Genomic DNA, 20,112 nt, shown 5'->3' on the forward strand with positions numbered 1-20,112 from the left:
AATGTATGGTACTGGAGGCAGCCATAAAGGTCAATCAATATTCTGTATTTTTGATTATTATTATCGTGTTACATTGCTTGCATTTGTTTTTATTGTAGTCTTGATTTTTTTTTTTTTTGCTTTGACTGTTATGCTGTATCAGTCTGTGCCAAAGCATTTTTGGGCTCTGCCAGGGGATACAATGAGAAGTTCTTTGTTTTATGGAAACTCCTACTTAGACATTGATCGGTTTATTGTACGAAAACAATATTATCTTAAAATTACAAAATGTGTTACCAGACCCTTGCACTTTAAAATCCCACAATCCCATGGATTTTGAACATTCTGGAGCACCACAAATGCTCACCTACTCAACCCAGGGAACTGAGTTGCATCCCTACATAACCTTCCACCCTTTGAACTTCTGCTCTCTGTGTTCATGCTACAAATGTTCACCAGAGTTTCTTGGCAGAGCCTGACACAAGTTGTATGCTGAATGATTATTTAATACAAACTAAGTATAGCATTATTTGTTGTGATTTTTTTCTTTTCTTGTTGTTACCGTTATTACTTTGAGGAAATATTGTAAATAGAATTACCTTTCCGTAGTGAATTTTCAAACATGATCCTGGCCCATTTCTCTAAATATCTTGAAATACTTACAAAAATCTGCTTAGATGCTGAGTGTAGGCATTCTAGTATTGTATGTGGATGGGCAGTGATGACAAAACATATCAAGTGATTCTGTTGGTGCTCATAGAGACTGCAAAAATATACAAAAGGGTGGCGCCTGTGATACAGTGCAAAATGCTGGCCCAGTAATATGAGTAAAACAAGAATTAAAAAATAATCAGATGAACAAAATGAAGACAAAAGTGCAAAATATATAAAAAATTGCAACCATAGCATCCTTCCTAAGGTCTGATGAAACCTGTGAGCTACTAATTGTGTTTCTTTGTTTGACTTTTGGTGTACTTACTGATCTTGGACTTTGATCTTTTGGTTTCTGTTTGGGTTTAATTGAAAAATGGGACAGATCTGTGGTTTAGACTTTTTCCTTGTTTTTTGGCTAAAGTTCCTCTTCTGGTGTCATACATTTCCACTTGCCTCCTGGTTCTTTCTAGGCAGGACAGCAATTAACAAAATTTAGTAAAGGGGTATATGAGGGAAGAGTAGAAAAGTTACATTTAAAAAAAAAGAAAAAGAAACAATACAAGAAAAAAAAAAAAACTGTAAGCGAGACCCTTGAGAAAGCACAACAACCGAATGCTAGAAGACAGCTAGCCTGTTGTTTAATACAAATTGTGAATCCTTTGTCAATAACCATGTTCCACCAGAGGGCAGTAGTCAGTATTCCAGGTGCTATTTGGGCATAGATGTGGCAGAAGTATATCGGGAGGAGTGTTGGGGGTAATGTGTGAAAAGTAATATGTAATGTAGTGAGATTGTGTTTTAAAAAATAACACAATGCAATACTTCTTCTTTTTTTTTTTTTTGAAGTAAAAATACCTAGCTCCCAGCACAGTCTCAAGGGCATGGAGAAGATTCCAGGAGACGGGCAGTTTCTCTAGAAGAGCTGGACAGGGCCCCTCGTAGAAGGTCCTTAACCCATCAGCAGGACTGGCCGGTGTCTGCTTCTTTGGGCAAGGAGGAACAGGATGAGCACTGCCAGAACCCTACAAAATGACCTCCAGCAGGCCACTGGTGTGAATGTCTCTGACCAAACAATCAGAAACGGACTTCATGAGGGTGGCCTGAGGGCCCAACATCCTCTAGTGAGCTCTGTGCTTACTGCCCGGCACCGTGGAGCTCAATTGGCATTTGTCATAGAATACCAGAATTGGCAGGTTCACCACTGGTGCTCTGTGCTTTTAACAGATTAGAGCAGGTTCACCCTGAGCACATGTGACAGACGTGAAAGGGTCTGGAGAAGCCATAGAGAACGTTATACTGCCTGTAACATGAAGCATGACCAGTTTGGTGGTGGGTCAGGAATGGTCTGGGGAGGCATATACATGGAGGGACACACAGACCTCTACAGGCTAGACAACGGCACCTTAACTGCCATTAAGTATCAGGATGCAATCCTTGGACCCATTGTCAGACCCTATGCTGGTGCAGTGGGTCCTGGGTTCTTCCTGGCCTCATGTGACCAGAGTATGCAGACAGTTCCTGGAGGATGAAGAAATTGATACCATTGACTGGCCCCCACGCTCACTCGGCTGACTTCAATCTTATAGAACACCTCTGGGTGGGACATTATGTTTTGGTCCATCCGACGCCGCCAGGTTGCACCTCAGACTGTCCTGGAGCTCAGTGATGCCTTTGGTCCAGATCTGGGAGGAGATCCCCCAGAACACCATCTGTCGTCTCATTAGGAGCATGCCCAATCCCTCAGGACTTTGTCAGGCATGTATATAAGCATGTGGCGGCCATACAAACTACTGAGAACGATTTGGAGTTGCTGCAATAAAATTTCGGCAAAATGGACTAGCCTGCCTGCTGCATCATTTTTTTACTTTGATTTTCAGGGTGTCTTTGAATTCAGCCCTCTGTAGGTTGATAATATTTCATTTCCATCAAATGATGTGGCATCCCTTCGTTCCTAACACATTACCCCATATCAGTCCATATCAGTGGAGATAGCCAGCAGGATGTTTTTCCCATTGAGATCTGATGTGTTTTCAAAGTGTTTCTTTAATTTTGAGTATTCCTGTTGTGCTATTGGTGCCGCAGTGGTAATGCTGCTGCCGCGCAGTAAGGAGACCTGGATTCGCTTCCCGGGTCCTCCCTGTGTCTGCATGGGTTTCCTCTTGGTGCTCCGGTTTCCTCCCACAGTCCAAAGACATGCAGGTTAGGTGCATATGTTGATCCTAACTTGTCCCTATTGTGTGCTTGGTGTGTGTGTGTGTGTGCCCTGCGGTGGGCTGGTGCCCTGCCCGGTGTTTGTTCCTGCCTTTCGCTCTGTGCTGGCTGGGATTGGCTCCAGCAGACCCTCGTGACCCTGTGTTAGAATATAGCAGGTTGGAAAATGACTGACTGTTGTGCTATTGCATGTTCACTTAAGTTCTATTTTTGGGATACCCACAGTAAACAGAAAAAAAGATTGGAACAGTCATACTTACCATTGTGCCCATTTTTCCTAAATGGGCATCTCGCTGTGCTGCTTTTTAAATATACTAAAGATTGTGCCCTGCAAATTCTTTTCAAAAATCCTACAAATGTATAACAATAAGTCGTTATAAAATGAGTAGCGGCTGAAATCCACTCTACAGTCAAATGTAAGCATTCTGAAATGAACATATACAGTATGTATAACTGCAAGCTTAGAAGTCATAATCACTAAGTATTACCAAATGATTAAGTTTGCCAAAGACACCAATAACGGTAGATCAAATCATTCCAGAGGGACTTAAACAGAATGCAGGAATGGGCAGATTTGTGGATGATCGTGTAAGTAAATATAGGGAACTGCATGTACTTGTAGGACATTAAAGTATGAGATTTAAATAGAAATTTGGAGGTTTGATACTTGAAAGTCCACTTTATAAAAAGTACTTGGGAGTTATAGGGGGCTGGTCAATGTCTACATTCAGACAGTGGACAGAAGTGAGTATGACCCATACATACATGGAGTAAATTCTTAAGTAGTGTGGTAGACAGTCTTGTATTGGAGATGTCCAGATCTCAACTTAATGATATGTTTTCAGAAGCTTATGTGAATTGGCATTGAACAGCTGGATTAGGCAGAGAATGTTGTCAAAACCTTCCTTACATTTTGATACCCAGGAATTGTGTGTTGACAGGCATCAAAGCACACAGAGGCTGCTCCACATTTCTCTGGTTCCAGATTTCCAATTTAGTGTCTTTACTGGTCACTGTATTCAATAATCACACATTATTATATGAACCTGCCTTGGTTCTGCTCATCCTTAATTTACAGAGAGCAGAAGCTGTGATGTCCATCCATCCATTTTCCAACCCGCTGAATCCGAACACAGGGTCACAGGGGTCTGCTGGAGCCAATCCCAGCCAACACAGGGCACAAGGCAGGAACCAATCCCGGTCAGGGTGCCAACCCACCTCAGGAAGCTGTGATGTGTTTTTAGATATTTATCATTTATTTTTGAGTTGTTCAGCATCAGCGTTGGCAGGGAAGTTTTAGCTTAAATCCTCTCTCATTAAGGCAGCCCAGTCCTGCCCTCATTCTCATCCATCGTTATGTAGGCAGCAGTGACAAATGAATGCTTCCAGTCCATCACTCCCTCATCCTTGCATTACCCTCCTTGTCTGTCATATTTACTCTCCACTGTTCAATTCTCCACCCTCATATCCTCCTTTTCATCAAACATTTGAGGATTTTGTTTTCCTTTTTATCTTCACTCTAACATCCTTCGCACATTTGATTTCACCAAAGCTGGCAAAATCTTTTCTGATTGCACTGGGGAACTATAAAAGTGCCAGGCAGTAAGGGTCAAGATGGCTGTGATGTCATATTTACACTAAAGTCTCCCCTATTCTAATATAACTTGGCTGTTCCTCTTTGTAAGCTGGCCTCTGTCTTCCTCATATTCATTCATTATGTCCCTCCTTTTGCCACCTTGACTCTCTTGTTCTATCCTAATCTGTCCTTGTCCCATCTCTCTGACAACCTTTTCATTGTAGTTCTTCTCTTTGTACCCTCCTATCTCTCTGTCTCTTCTACTCTCTCAAACTCTTAATGCATCTGTTCACACTCTGTTTCTTGTCCAGCTGTCCTGAAGAAGCCATCTCCAAGCTAAGGCCTCTCGTTCTGTTCTCCAGGCCAACACTGGTTGGTATTTTCACCAGTTCCTATTTTTGGGTGGCACTCCCATCCCAATTCCACTCCCTTTATTCTCAATGTCTTTGTCAATGCTTAGTTGGGTTTATTCACCTCCCTCCATCCATTATTCTGAGCTCACTTGGTCCTATTCTCTATTAATTTCTGCTCATTTTGTCCATAATTGTCTTTCCCACTCTCAGCTTTCCTCTCATTCTCTCTTCTGCTTGTCTTTTTGTTGTCTTTCTCATTTCATTCTGTTCCTCCCCCTGACCACCCTGTCCACTGGCATTGGCTGTCCTAGTTGCTGTTTGTTCCAAATGTTCTTAACCCCTTATCCTCTCACCCATCTCTCCTCCTGTCCACAACACCTGCTGTCCTAATCCTGTCATATCTCCTGCCTTTGTTCTTGTCCCTCTGTCATTTGAACAGCAAATGTCCACCTTTTCTCTTGTTCTTTTCACCTGTTGTTATAATAAAGAGTCCAATACATCATAAAGATTTGGGGCAGCCACCCGTATATTGTTTTTCCCAGCTGCAAAAGTTGAATTAAGTAGCACGATGTGCATAGAACAGAGTCCAAAACAACTGATCACAAGAGACAACGATGGAGGCTTTAATGGCCCGTATAGGAAGTGACATCATCAAAAGGGCTGGAATTAGAAGTGATGTCGTCTGGACCGGAAGTGATGTCAGCAAAGGGGCCGGCGCCGAAACCTTGCAGGATTTCCCAGGAAAGGTCTGTAGGGAACTGAGAAAAACAGTCAGCGCATTCCGCCACCCCCTGCTCGGATGTTTTATTACAATTACTCAGGTCCTTTAACTGCCTCCTACTTGCACTTGTGTGACACTGTTCATCTCACACTCCTCCTTTTCTCTTCTTCTTCTTGTTCATCCCCTTCGTTTGTTTCTTATTGTCTTTGTTGTCTTTCCTGTCACCTCTGTCCATTATCCCTTATCCACTGCTCCTTGTCTTTCTTGTCCAACTAACTATATATGTGCTTCCTTCAGTCAGGCTATGTGGTATCATATGAACAGTTGATCTATCAAGGTGTAAAATAATAACCTTCTTTGAATGTGCAGAAGAGAGAACCGAGGAAAGAGCTGAGGAACTTCTGAAGGTGAGGCTACAAAACGGTATACTGCTGAGATAAAAGAAATGAAGTGAGGACATACAGAGAATCATACAGACAGACAGGACACAGAGGACAAAGGTTCAATTTCTGTGCTGTTTTGACTGTTGCGATATGTGGCCGGCCTTTCATCCCAGCCAATACCCCCAGGCCGCCAGGTGGAGCCCTCCCTGCAGCATGGAGGTGCCCCGAATGCCAGCAGGGAATCCTGGATAATGTAGTTTTTATCCCCAGCCCTGTTGGATACCTTGGGGCCCACTGGAAGGCGCTGCAGGGAGCAATAAAGACTATTTGCCTTATGCCCCTGAAGTTCGTCCGAGTCACATGGACAAGGGGAACGATGTGCTTCCGGGGTGAAGAAAGAAGGATTTTTATCTGACCTCACTTCCAGGTCATATGGACAGAGAGGGCGAAACACTTCCGGGTCAAGGACTATAAAAAGATTGATGGAAATACCAGACGTTGAGCTGAGCTGGGTGGAAGGGTGGCAATGCGTCTGGGAGTGGAGGATTGATTATTGATTAGTTATTGTGTAGTTTATGAGTATTGTGGAGAGAAGGGTGCTTTGTGCATGTATTTGTTCAAATAAATATTATTAGTGGACTTTTATCTGGTGTCTGACGTCTGGTCTGAGGGTTCAAGGGGTCGACAGTGCCTCTATCTGTCACAGTGTTCACTAAAATTCAGTTTGAACCTGAGACCACTGCCAGGCCCAACATACCTGACAGTATCTTCTGCCTTTATACCATACCAACTTACATCTATGCATTTGGCCCACGCTTTTATCCAAGCTACTTACAACATTTGAGATACAATTGATTCCATTTATTTTGGTTTACGAACTGGAGCACGGACAGGTGAAGTGACTTGCGCGGGGTCACACAGTGTCAGTGATGGGATATGAACCTACGGCCTCATGGTTTGAGATCAACAGCCTTAACCACTGCACCTCACTGCCTGACTAGTAAGAAGTCACCCAAACTGACATGTGGACATTAACACTGGATAAGCACATTACCACAATTTCATCCTCCACTGGAGTGTCCAAATGGACTTATCAAAGGTGATGACACTAGTGTGACAAATTCAGATTACTGTCTCTGGAACTAATTTACAGGATGCCACCCAAAGTTTCCTGTTAACATGCTGGTCCTTGCTTAATTTCAGAGACCTCGATAATCAAGTGTTTGTCATGATGGACTCCTCTGATGTCAAACTAATCAAATGACGAGGACACTTTGTCTGGTTTATTGTGACCCCACTAAGGAAAAAGCCTGGACCTGTCTTTGGTATCAATGAAATACCGGACAGGGAGGACAAGACTAACATATGACATTTCTGTTCTCAGCCATTCAGACCTCACATACTGACAAGTGCAATTGACCAGCTGACTTCAGTGCACTGAAGTCCTCAATGGGGATGTTGAATTCAGTTATCTTATTCCTTCTTTACATTTGTAATAAAACTGGTCAACTACCTCTAAATGGACTTGTAGTTTTCAAAGTCTAGTGACACTGGCCACAGTGGTCATCCGAGAGACTCTTTTTCACACCTCCTGCAGTCAGTTTGAGTGTGAAGGAACTCCGTGTCTGCTGACCACTGGAGTCCATTGCCAGGTCCTGCCTAACTCCTTGAGCTGCTCATTCAGTTAAAGTGATTTGAGAAAATGAATGAAGGCACAAAACAACCTGCTGGGAGATATTGAAAATGCACTTTATTAGCAGTAGAAGATTGTTTTGGTCAAGCAAATTAATTATTCTTTTTTAAGGTTTGACCTACTGTGTTTTCCATGTTGGCTAGTTTGTGTGTTCATAAGAAACAACTGCTCCGAATCAATTGATTTTGTTGAAATGTGATCATATATTTTTCATGGACGTCTGTAAAAAAATTAAGTTTTCATTAAAATATTTCAATATTATCATCCCATTTGAGGGTCTGTGGTCAGGATCCTAAAGGTATGCATAAAGAAGAAATGGTGGAGGACACATAGTCTTGAAGTGCACCAGTGCTTGAAGGTCAAGGACCAGTGTTCTGTTTGTCCAGCTGCTTGTACTTTCTTCTGTTGTCACGAAGTATTTGATGCACTGACCAAATGATCTGGCCCAATAAAGCTAGTAAGTCTGTACTGTAATAGTCCAAAAGTGTTAAAGGCCGAGCTGAAATCTTCAAACAACACTCTCATGTATGTCCAGGCCAATCACATTGTTCAGACCTAACTTCAGACCAATTGAGTCAACAAGCAGACTGCAAATGGTCAAGGACATCTCATGTCACATTTGTCATGTCAGCTTAACTGGTTTGTTGTCATTAAGGCCCCTGGCTTTTGAGTTTTTAGGTATTGGGATATGGTGGAGATGCTGAAGCAGGCAGAAGCTGAGGACAGGTCCATAGATTAATGGAAAAGTCCAAATATACAGGGGAAGTTGATCTGCAGATGGAAGTGGATGTCTGGGTTTGTGGTGTTTTTAGTATTTTATTCTTGAATAAGTTGCAGACCTTTCATGTAATAATAATAATACATTTTGTTTATATAGCGCCTTTCCCATGCTCAAGGCACTTCACAGAGTTTAAAAAGAATGGCAGGGTATACAGTATATAGCATTGTACTAAACTAGATAATTAAATAAAGAAGAGTAAGATAGGCTTTTTTTTCACTGAATTTACTATCAGACAACATAGTTGATGGTCTAGCACAAACACACAGTTACATGAGCATCTTGACATAGAGGTAAACTGAAAGAAGGGTAATAAAGCCAGGTAGAGCTAAAAGCATGTAGAAAACATAATGACCGCTTATTTTAATAAATGTTCACATCATCAAAATGAACTATCAATTAAACAATAGGAACTCGAAATGCAAATATTTAATACAAATACAAATCTGAACTGCAAATTTTAACTCTTACATGGAATGCCACAAAACTACCCACTGGATAAACAGATGGCACAGTAGTAGTGTGCTGCTGCCTCTCAGTAAGGAGACCAGATTTCATGTCCCAGTTCCTCCCTGTATGGAGTTTGCATGTTTACACCCTGTGTCTTCGGGTGCTTCGGTTTCCTCCCACTGTTCAAAGATATGCAGATTAGGTTGATTAGTGACACTAAACTGGCTCATTTATGTGTGTGTGTGGTTACCCTGTGATAGTCTGACACCCTGTCTAGAGTTTTTTCCTGCCTTGTGCCCTGTTCTGTGATAATAATAATAATACATTTTATTTATATAGCATCTCTCCCATGATAGGCTCCAGCCCCTCTGTGACCCCTGGTCTGGATTAAGCAGGTTAGAAAATGACATGATAAAACATCTGGCAGTCAGGATCCCTGGACTATGAGCTTTTCTTGCCTATTGAGCTGTGTTTCATGTTAAACTGCCATAAACTATGACTGATTACAATCATCTGAAACATATCTTATTGAACTGCAGATTGCTGAACTCATCTCAAAGTCTTATGTTGAAGTATTTGCATCTCTTAAATGACTGCTAACCTTCTATCTTCTAGCGTCCTAAAACAGAGATTGTTAGACATAATTTTTGCAATTTGTTGGCTACTACTAATGTTAACAAGAAGACTGCATGATCCATAACAGTCAGGCATCAAGAGGAGACATTCCACCGAGATGGCTCTTCTTATCATTATAGATGTGTTATGGCTGGCTAGAGTACCAACATGTCATCTGTCCTCATCCTGCTAGATCTCTCCTCTGCCTTTGACATGGTCAACCACCAAATCCTCCTTGCCATCCTCTCTGATCTTGGCATCGCTGACCCTGGCCACAGGTGGTTAAAGCATATCCTACCATGTGTCATGGCATGGAGAGATGTCAAGGGTACCCCAGGGAAGCGCTGGGTTGCCCTAAGGATCAGTGCTGAGCCCTATCCTCTTCTCTCTCTATATCTCCTCACTAAGCCTTATCATCAAACCTCATGGTTTATCTTATCAGAGCCATGCTGAAGATATTGTTCTTGCCAGAGGACCGCACAGCATTACCTAGAATCTCTGCATGTCTCAGTGATATTTCAACGTGGATGAAGGGACACCAGCTCAATCTAGTAGAGATAGACCTTCTTGTTACCCCAGTTCTTTTCTCTGTTCAGCAGACCCATCAAGCCTACACACAACCATGGGGTGGTGATCAATGACAAACTGTCCTTTGCTGACCATGTTGCAAATGTTTCTCAATGTTGCAGATTCACTCTGTACAGCATCTGCAGGATGAGACTGAATCTAACAGAGTATGCAGCACAGCTTCAGGTCCAGGCTTTGGTCTTGTCACATCTTGACTACTGCACCTCTCTGCAGGGAGGAGCTCTGGTTTCGTCGTTGTTGTGAACGTTTCGTGTGCCATGTCTCGTCTCTAATGGGCCTGGCGTGTCGGTCACGGCTTCTTTTTTTTGGTGCGTTAGGAGCTTGTTAAATCCTCCTGTTTGTGTGGGTCCAGTTTCGTGTGCAATTAGATTCTTACGGCACTGTGTTCTTTTGCGTCGTCTGAGCGGGGGGGAGGGGGGGGTGATTGGTGGGGCGCGAGCGTCTTCTTTCTTTTTGTGTGCCAGGGGCTTGTTGAATCGTCCTCTTTGTGTGTGTCCCGTCCGTTGCTTGTAGGGTGGGTGGGGTGGTTTTGGGTTCTTTTTTTTTTGTGTGCCAGGGGCTTGTTGAATCATCCTCTTTGTGTGTGTCCCGTCAGGTGCCTGTAGGGGGGGGGGGGGGGGGGCTTGCAGGTGGGCGCAAGCGGCTTCTTTTTTTTTGTGTGCTAGTTTCGTGTGCAATGGGTTTCGTGCGGCGCTGTGTGTCGCCTGCGTTTGACTCCTTTTTTCTGTGCTGACTCCTTTTTTCTGTGGTCGCGGGGCCTCATTTCTTTGACTCCTTTTTTCTGTGCTCACTCCTTTTTTCTGTGGTCGCGTCCGCCTCTCGCGGAGCCTCATTTCTTGGGGCGCCTGCGCAGTACGTCTTTTTGCGGCTACGGCCCATGGCCGGATGTCCCTGCATCCATCCGGTTTAGCATTCTCGGTTAGTAATATGGATAATCAAGCTTCTGCGGTGTGCTGGCGCCCTGCCCAGGGTTTGTTTCCTGCTTGCACCCTGTGTTGGCTGGGATTGACTCCAGCAGACTCCCGTGACCCTGTAGTTAGGATATAACGGGTTGGATAATGGATGGATGGATAATCAAGCTTCGGGTTATTTCAAGAAAAAAAGAAACTAAATTGGGAGCCTTTTTTTTTTACCTTCTTCCTTATTTTCATTTTTCTGCTCCACTTGAGTAACTTTCATTTTCTAGTCATTAACTTGTTTTCTGCAGAACATACTGCTAGGTGATTGACCCTGCTACACTACAAGCCTCTTTTATTAGCCATGTTGTAATTTTACTCTTTCAAGCTACACCTCCAACTGCACAGCAGTAGTATCATGGAATAATCAATTGTAGTCTGGACTGAACGGGCAGCCACACGTTGACAGATGTCCATTGAAAAAAACAACTGTAATCGCAAGTTTAATATGTTTGAAGTAAAAAAAATGTTCATAAACGCATTTTATTGTGGGGCCCTGGGCACTTGCCCAATGGTTAAGTCCGTCCCAGATTTTAAGGTGGAACGGAACATCCGAATATAGTAGCTGGTGAATAGCAGTCCTAAATTCTCCGTGGCAACAGCAATTGGGATGTAGCAGTCAGTAATGGTAATAGTTATTGCTAAATTGTTTTCTTAATATAACTCTCAGGCCCTGTTCTCTATTTTTTTTTTTTTGAAACGGTCAAGGAAAATACTTTTTCCATTTATTTTTTTGCAAGAAGCTGCGGTGTTCCCGTTTCCACTGCTAGTCACTACTCTGAAAAATGTTGAAGGTTTTTCTACCACGCTGAAAAGAGAAAGTTAAAGACGCAACGTTTTGACTGTAAAGGCTTGATGAGGTGTGCAAACAGAATATAATATGATGCGCATGAAGAGTTCCGAGGTGTTCCCCTTATAAAGTTGAAGAAGCAAATAAATCACAGTCTTAACAAAATACCACATCAACAAATCTCTCAACTGATTATTTAAACCGGTTGTTTCCATTTGTTTGTCTACAACACCGTCTGTGGTTTTATAACAAACGCCCTTCTTGTACCTTCATCTGCAGATTTATTCTCCGTCTGCCAAATGTGTGGATTTTACTGAGCACAATGTTAATTCAATGTACCGAACCTATCGAAAGATTTTTGTTTCTTTTTCAGAAAAAAAGAAAAGTTTCACATGTTTCGATCCCTACAAAAGCCCTATTTTTCTAATTGCTATTTTCATGGTCATATCTATCCAGCCATCCATTTCTTAATCCTGTTTGCAGTCGCTAATCATTCAAACCGTCACACGTGCCGCCTGACGTCATTCAGAGCGACGGAAACTGAATGCACGCTGATGCCTCCTACTTGGTGTTGTCATTACACGAGAAGAACGGCTACAGTATAGTGTTTACTAATTATTCAGGTGTGCGAAAGACGTTAGAAATAATTGCATCACAGGCAGACATAAGGTAAGCTCTTCGTATCTGAGGTCTCCACTTTATGGATGTAGAAGTTTTTATTCACTTCACTCAAAGTTATCGCATGCGACTTGAATTAGAGGCGAGCAGCGCGTTCGCGTCTATCAGGCCACCACCGGACTTTGTTCGGGTGAAGTCATTTCTGGTCCAACTTTTGGATTTTTCTGTTCATTGCTGTTTAGATATCCTGTTCACTTCACTTTATATAGTGCCATTTCTACTTAAGTGCTGTCATAGACAACGCCGCCGTCTCCTCACATTCGTTCCTTTCCTTATTTTCTAACAGTCATGTCCTTATCGAATTTTTAACTCGACGAGGGAAGACGCCGCTCACACGGATCATTGATTTCTGCCTTCCTTTATTAATTCAGTCCGCGGTGTCCAGTTCAAAGACGATTGCGGAGATGGTGAAGGAGCAGTGACGAGTCGGGCTTTACGTAAAAAGAGTGAAGTACTGAACCGACTGGACCCTGTGAGCCTGAACAAGAGTCAAGTAGATACGAGCTTGAGAGCAACTAGAAATATACATAGTAGGAGTAAATAGTAGTGGACGCACTGTTATTCTTCGGCTAAGTTATAAATTTAAACTGAAGCTTAACTGATAAAGTTTGGGCATTAATATTAGCATGTGTGCATTTATAAATTAACATGACACAGCTTCTATAACCTGTTCAATCCAATCTAGATAGTATACATTTATATATTTTTATATATATATATATTATTTTGTAGAAAAATGTATATGGATTTTTTTCCCTTTAATTTGTATCCGAAGTGGCAAAAACCTTTGTTTCAGTGGTAAACTTCAAACCATTAATGGATGTTAAGCAGTGTTAGAGCGTTTCGAGGTTAATGTTACTTTACAGGTATTCTGATTTTCTTCCCAATGACTTCTGTTTTGTATTTGTTTTGTGATGGACTATGATGGCAAAGTGTAAGCGGAGTTCTGTGTGGTGGCTGCTACATGTAACTTTAACGTGCTGAGCCCAAAAAGGCTTTGTGGGACACCCCCTGTGTGCACTCGGGCCCTCTTAGGTAAACACCACTGTCAGCCCTTGCATCTCTCATATGGGCAAGGCTCACTGATTTAATTAGAATATTTTTGAGGATCAGTAATGGGTTGTTCTGTCTGGCCCCTCCCATAGCAAGCTGGCTCATAGGGAGCACAAATGTCCAGACAAAGGAGATCTTAGAATGACTTTTTTTGAGATGGAGTGGAGAATATTATTATATGAGTGTAAAAAATTACACTTGATAAATGGAAAATCGCACAATAGAAGATTTTAGAGTACAATGTAATTTCCTATATGATCAAGTACATTAGCTTATGTAATATTACTGTATGTTCCCAAATAAATTTAGAGTAAAATGAACAGGAAATCAAATCAATTAAATAAATGAAATTAAGTAAACGTGTTGCATAGATGGATTGACACAGGAGAGATAGACAGCCTCAGTCCATGTCAAACTTTACAGACCCATTGTGGTAATAGGTGTGAACTTTTCAAATTTATGATGTGTGTGCATTTCACAGACCAACATTTATAATAGCCAACATGAGCATAAATTTCATATAACTGAGCCTGCCACATTCTTTCTTCCTGATTTGCAAGCCTTGTTGCAGTAACAAGTACTTTCACAGACTTCCTCTTTGCTTATATAATTTTTGCATGAATCTGTACTTTCTGCATTAAATATCTGAGTTGTTATCCATGTTTTTTTTTTTTTTTGGCCTGCTATTGTTCGTCACCTTTGTAGAATAATAATTATTAGTGAGGGCAATATGGCACCACCCAATTCAAAGCAATTATAAAGCATTTCTTGATGCAAGTTGATTTTTGACCTGCATACATGATATATATTTTTTTCTTTTAAATTAAACCATTTGCTGCTTTTAATACACCATTATAATACAGTCTAGTCTATCTTGACCTTAGTAATGATACTACACCAGTAAATTACCCACTAACTGCCAACTCATATTGAAATAAAAGTGAAATTACCAAAAGAAAAAAAATGTGAAAACCAAAGGAGTAATACTAGCATAAAGCCACTAGTAATATTACCCAATGAAAGGAGAAAAGCAACTAAAATAAATTCCCCATCAAGCTGTCATTATTAGTTAAAACCAATCTCTTTCAGTGACAAGAATGTTTCCCATCTCCTTTTCCTGGCAGGCTTCTTAAAGAAGGCAGACTTTACCCACGTCAATAGTGATGTGGCCTCACTGAAGTATTTCTAGTGCTGCCAGGTCTCTCCCCACCACACTGATGACATGACACAAGCAGGTTGAATGTACACGTCCTGCTCTTCAGTACCTGTAATTATGCAAATTATTTCTAATGATTCTTAAATGTTTACAGATTGAAAACGTGCATCATCACATCTGTAGCTTCATCTACCACATATTTTAATTTCTCCTTGTTCTCGAGTTAGGTTTTATATTTGACGTGGTCTTTGCAAGTATCTTTTTGTGTCCAGTCAATGGTATGCTGACAAAACTCGCAGAAAAGTCGCTGGGATATTGTTGTGCCCTCAATTTTGCAGTTAAGCTGGTGTTTCTAAGTTTTTTGCCGTAGTTGGGTATCTGATACTGCTCGCTTCGACATTTCTGTCTCATGCAGCTAGCTAATTCATGTGCCTTTAACAAGAAAACATACGGGAAACATGTGCATAAACAGAGGCATGACTGAATTTCTACGAAGAATTGTGTTTGCTTGATAAACAACAAACTAGAAAATAGTATCTGAATGATAGAACTACAGATTATTCAGTCGTTTAATTTATTGGAAAGTTTTGTAACAGTCATCCTTTCAGTCTCTAAATTCTAATCTGAAATCTGTTTTTCTGCGTTAATTCCGTTATTTAGTCCGTGTTTTCCGTATTGCTGAAATCATAGTACACTTTGGCGTTGCACAGAGTTCAGTTCTGCTGCCTATTTTGTTCAGCATCTATGTGTTTCTCTAAGGGCAAATCATAATGAAAAATGGTTTTGGTTGTCATTGTTATGCAGATGAAACTGAAATCTAAATTGCAGTAAAATCTACTTGTATTTCAACCTCTACTTGCTTTACCAATTGTCTTCAAGAAATACAGTCATAGATGCAACACAATTTCCTTCAACTAGACTGTGATTATTTTAAGAGGTAATCCTTATCTTTACAGTATACGATTATCATAGTTGTCAACCTGTTGATAGTGTTCAGGTATCACCTACCAGTGATGCCCGTAACTGCACATTTGTGGGAAAAATTAAAAACATTAACAAATGTACTTTTTCATCTTCTTAATATTGCAAGACTCAGACCATTTCTGCCACAGATCCTGTACTCTCACATCTACCCTTACTTTTTTTGGGTTAGTTTTCTTTCACTTGGATTTGATTTGAATCCTCTTACGTTGTGTTTTCTTCTGTTTTATTTGTATGTATGTATGTATGTATGTTATGTATGTATGTATGTATGTATGTATGTATGTATGTATGTATGTATGTATGTTTTACTATATGTTACACTGATTTTCATTTTGATTCATTTGCTATTTAGTTTATATTTTTATTCTGCCCTCCCTCAGGTTAACAAACATGTTATTAATAAAATGTGTTATTAATAATAACAAGGCAAACAACAACAACATTTATTTATATAGCACATTGTCATACAAAAAGTAGCTCAAAGTGCTTTACATAATGAAGAAAAAAAAGAAAAGAAAAAATTAAAATAAGACAACATTAGTTAACATAGAAAAGGAGTAAGGTCCGATAGCCAGGGTGGACAGAAAAAAACAAACAAAAAAAAAAAACTCCAGAAGGCTGGAGAAAAAAATAAAATTTGTAGGGGTTCCAGGCCACAAGACCGCCCAGTCCCCCCTGGGCATTCTACCTAACATAAATGAAATAGTCCTCTTTGTAGTTAGGGTTCTCACAGAGTCACTTGATGGTGATGGTCATACAGACTTCTGGCTTTTAATCCATCCATCATTTTTGGAACATCATGGTGCTTTGGGTAGATGGTGGTGGCACAAGCCACCACCAAAAGGACACCGGAAAAGGAAACAGAAGAGAGAGTAGGGGTTAGTACAGCTTTTGAATGAATAGTTATTATAATGAATTGGATATACAGAGTATCAGGATTAAATTACAGTGAAGTTATGAGAAGGCCATGTTAAAATAATGTGTTTTCAGCAGTTTTTTAAAGTGCTCCACTGTATTAGCCTGGCGAATTCCTACTGGCAGGCTATTCAAGATTTTAGGTGCATAACAGCAGAAGGCCGCCTCACCACTTCTTTTAAGTTTTGCTCTTGGGATTCTAAGGAGACACTCAGTTGAGGATCTGAGGTTACGATTTGGAATATAAGGTGTCAGACATTCCGATATATAAGATGGGGCGAGATTATTTAAGGCTTTATAAACCATAGCAAAATACCCGCGCTTCGCAGCGGAGAAGTAGCATGTTAAAGAGGTTATGTAAACATATATATATACATAAACATATATACATATATATACATATCTACATATACACATATCTACATATACATATACAGTAATCCCTCGCTATATCGCGCTTCGCCTTTCGCGGCTTCACTCCATCGCGGATTTTATATATAAGCATATTTAAATATACATCGCGGATTTTTTGCTGGTTCGCGGATTTCTGCGGACAATGGGTCTTTTAATTTCTGGTACATGCTTCCTCAGTTGGTTTGCCCAGTTGATTTCATACAAGGGACGCTATTGGCAGATGGCTGAGAAGCTACCCAACTTACTTTTCTCTCTCTCTCTCTTGCGCTGAGTTTCTCTGATCCTGACGTAGGGGGATTGAGCAGGGGGGCTGTTCGCACACCTAGACTATACGGACGCTCGTCTAAAAATGCTGAAAGATTCTCTTCACGTTGCTACCTGCTGTGCAGCTGCTTCCTGAAGCGACATGCTGCACGGTGCTTCGCATACTTAAAAGCTCGAAGGGCACGTATTGCTTTTTGATTGAAAAACAAACTCTGTCTCTCTCTCTCTCTCTTTCTCTGCTCCTGACGGAGGGGGTGTGAGCTGCCGCCTTCAACAGCTTTGTGCCGCGGTGCTTCGCATACTTAAAAGCCAAACAGCCCTATTGATTTGTTTGCTTTTCTATCTCTTTCTGACAGGCTTTGCTCCTGATGCGCACTCCTTTGAAGAGGAAGATATGTTTGCATTCTTTTAATTGTGAGACGGAACTGTCATCTCTGTCTTGTCATGGAGCACAGTTTAAACTTTTGCATAAGAGACAAATGTTTGTTTGCACTGTTTGAATAACGTTCCTGTCTCTCTACAACCTCCTGTGTTTCTGCGCAAATCTGTGACCCAAGCATGACAATATAAAAATAACCATATAAACATATGGTTTTTACTTCGCGGATTTTCTTATTTCACGGGAGGCTCTGAAACGCAACCCCCGCGATGGAGGAGGGATTACTGTATATACATATACACATCCACATATACATATATATATATATATACATATACAAATTTACATATCTACATATATATATATATATATACATATAAATATAGACATACATATATACATACATTCACACATATATATATATATATATATATATATATATATATATATATACTGTATATATATACTGTATATATACATATCTACTTATTGGCTCCTGTATTTAGGATATAGCGGGTTGGATAATGGATGGATGGACATTTGTATGCATAGCCCTATTAGCCCGTTTTCATTTTTTTTCTTTCTTCAGTAATATTTCAGCAAACCCGGAGCTTGTCAGTTCAAATCCTGGTACTGACATCACTGTGTGACCCTGAGGAAGTCACTTCACCTGCCTGTGCTGCAAAAAACAAAAGTAATGTAACAAATTGCACCTCAGATGTTGCAAGTTGCTGGAATAAAGGCATAAGTAAAATAGATAAATATGTATTATACAAATAGGAAGTATTAATTTATTTTCAGTCAAGTCATCTGCAGCAAACCTTTATAAATGAGGGTTTCTCCTTTTTAGATAGTGCAAACTGTTTCTTCTTCATTGAGGTTTTCTCTTGGAGAGCATTTTTTCATTTCATTGAAAATTAAAGCAGCAGCTGCCAAAATATGTAGCTTTCTTATTAAGTTTTCAACATTGTGTAAAATAACTTTATAAAGTAACATAAAAGGTTTAAATACTGGTTATCCTTTTACACTAAAATATTACTAAAGAGATACAAAAAAGTAAAATGCATATGTTCTTTTTCTTTAAGGAGATTTAATATTACTGAAGAAAGAAAAAAAAAAACTAAAACAGCCAAATGGGGCTATGCATACAAACTTAAAAGGTTTAAATAAAACAGAAATATACACTTTTATTTTTACTTGCTTAACTTGTGGAGGGTGTATCCTGTAGCAAAGCCCTAACTTTTTTTGTGAAAGCCCGTTTCAGTCAATAAGTCTTAAAAACAGGTGTAAAGATATTGACAATAAGCTACGCAAACCCACCAAGACATGGAATCGTTTAAATCAAGTATCATTACATCTTCCTTTCTCAAAGAGAAGTAAGGCAGTACTTATAAGCCTACATATATATATATATATATATATATATATATATATATAGATATATATATATATATATATATGAATATATAGATATATATATATATATATATATGAATATATAGATATATATATATATATATATATGAATATATAGATATATATATATATATATATATGAATATATATATATATATATATATATATAGATATAGATATATATATATATATATATATGAATATATAGATATATATATATATATATGAATATATAGATATAGATATATATAGATATATATATATATATATATATATAGATATAGAAATAGATATAGATATAGATATATATATATATATATAGATATAGAAATAGATATAGATATAGATATATGTATGTATGTCTATATATATCTATATATATATATATATATATATATATATATATATATATATATATATATATCTATATATATATATATATCTATATATATATATATATATATCTATATACATATATATATCTATATACATATATATATCTATATCTAAATCCCCGCGAAGTACTGCTTTTAAATTTTTATTAAGAAGAAAAGCTTTTTAAATTGAGGGAAAATATCCCAATAGCAATTTGTTAAGGATCTGTTTTTTTTGTGAAGCAGCCTTAACATAGCTTTTCTGCTGTTTTATAAACGAACGCCATATAAGGTCTTCCTTTTTCCTTGCTTCGCCAAGGAAGGAGCCTTTTTATTAAATCCAAGGGTTCTTCGCTTTTTTTTTTTGTTTGTTTATTACAATTGTTATAGTTCTGTTTGTATACGACGTTGTCAGTTCAGCACTCAGGTTGTAATATGACCAAGCTGTGCAAGCTTACTGTTAAGAGTGCAACATATAGTTGTACATGAGAAAAGCAATCTTGCCTCAAATCAATGGCAACCTTTTGTAGGTCTATGAACTTAATTTAAAGTTTAGGTTTACACGGTGCTTTCTTTCTGAAGTACCTGCACTCATGAATATGTCTGTATGCGTCAGTCGCTCAAATCCCCGCGCTTCGCACCGGCGAAGTACTGCTTTTAAATTTTTATTAAGAAGAAAAGAAAACCTTTTAAAATTGAGGGAAAATATACCAATAACAGTTTGTTAAGGAT

General features: G+C 39.4%; 1 protein-coding gene across 1 annotated transcript in view; it reads left to right on the plus strand.

Annotated features, from left to right (window-relative positions):
- The window catches only part of LOC114642597 (zinc finger protein 850-like), a 105,486-nt gene that overhangs the window by 23,153 nt on the left and 62,221 nt on the right, over window positions 1-20,112 (plus strand). The gene's annotated exons all lie outside the window — the stretch shown is intronic.

The sequence above is a fragment of the Erpetoichthys calabaricus genome, chromosome 1 (genome assembly GCF_900747795.2).
Source record: "Erpetoichthys calabaricus chromosome 1, fErpCal1.3, whole genome shotgun sequence".
Classification (NCBI taxonomy): Eukaryota; Metazoa; Chordata; class Cladistia; order Polypteriformes; family Polypteridae; genus Erpetoichthys; species Erpetoichthys calabaricus.